Source organism: Anneissia japonica, unplaced genomic scaffold, assembly GCF_011630105.1.
Source record: "Anneissia japonica isolate Jap-2015-1 unplaced genomic scaffold, ASM1163010v1 scaffold172582_len1462937_cov174, whole genome shotgun sequence".
NCBI classification, from domain to species: Eukaryota; Metazoa; Echinodermata; class Crinoidea; order Comatulida; family Comatulidae; genus Anneissia; species Anneissia japonica.
This window is the reverse complement of record NW_022725666.1, coordinates 729,120-729,830: the sequence shown is the minus strand read 5'-3', so window position 1 is coordinate 729,830 and position 711 is coordinate 729,120.

Genomic DNA, 711 nt, shown 5'->3' with positions numbered 1-711 from the left:
CGTCGCTCTTTGATAGCTAACATTGTCTATTTAACATCACAATAATTCATTATTAGACCTATAGTTGTTTTTTGAATTGTACTCCACAAATCTCAGTCGATACCTCGCACAACTGGCTAACGTCTCTATCTATTGTCGTGACGTCATGGCTCGCTGCTCACACTTTTGATGTCTCGCACTTGTGATCAAATAACACGCTGGCTCGCACTTTGGCAACACTCTTTGGCCGTCAACTCGCCCCTAAAAAAATCGCCCTTGGAAACTTGCCCCATAAAAAAATGTACACTTCCTAGACCATGCAGTCTTCAAAATAAAATTATATCCTTTGGTAATCAACTACATTTTCCACATACATAGACAATTTTGAGACTTTATTAATAAAAAGCTAAACCATAATTCACCACTATAGACACTTTTCGACAAAAATGAAAAATTACGACTTTGTTACTCAATGAGAAGTGTTCTAATATAGACAATGGTTCGTGTCTCATATTATTTGTTATATTTTTATTATTATTCATTATTTTCACTTGACTCGCATAGATAATTTTGTTCGAAGAACATTTATATGCAGTTCTACTTCGCAGCACTTCACTTGCAAGTTGCAATTTCTAGTTGTAGGCATTATTTTGGGGCCTATTTCTGGTAAGGACCCTTTTACACGCCTCTATCGGCCTGACACCTTCGAAAGGTGTACCTCATGGTATACAT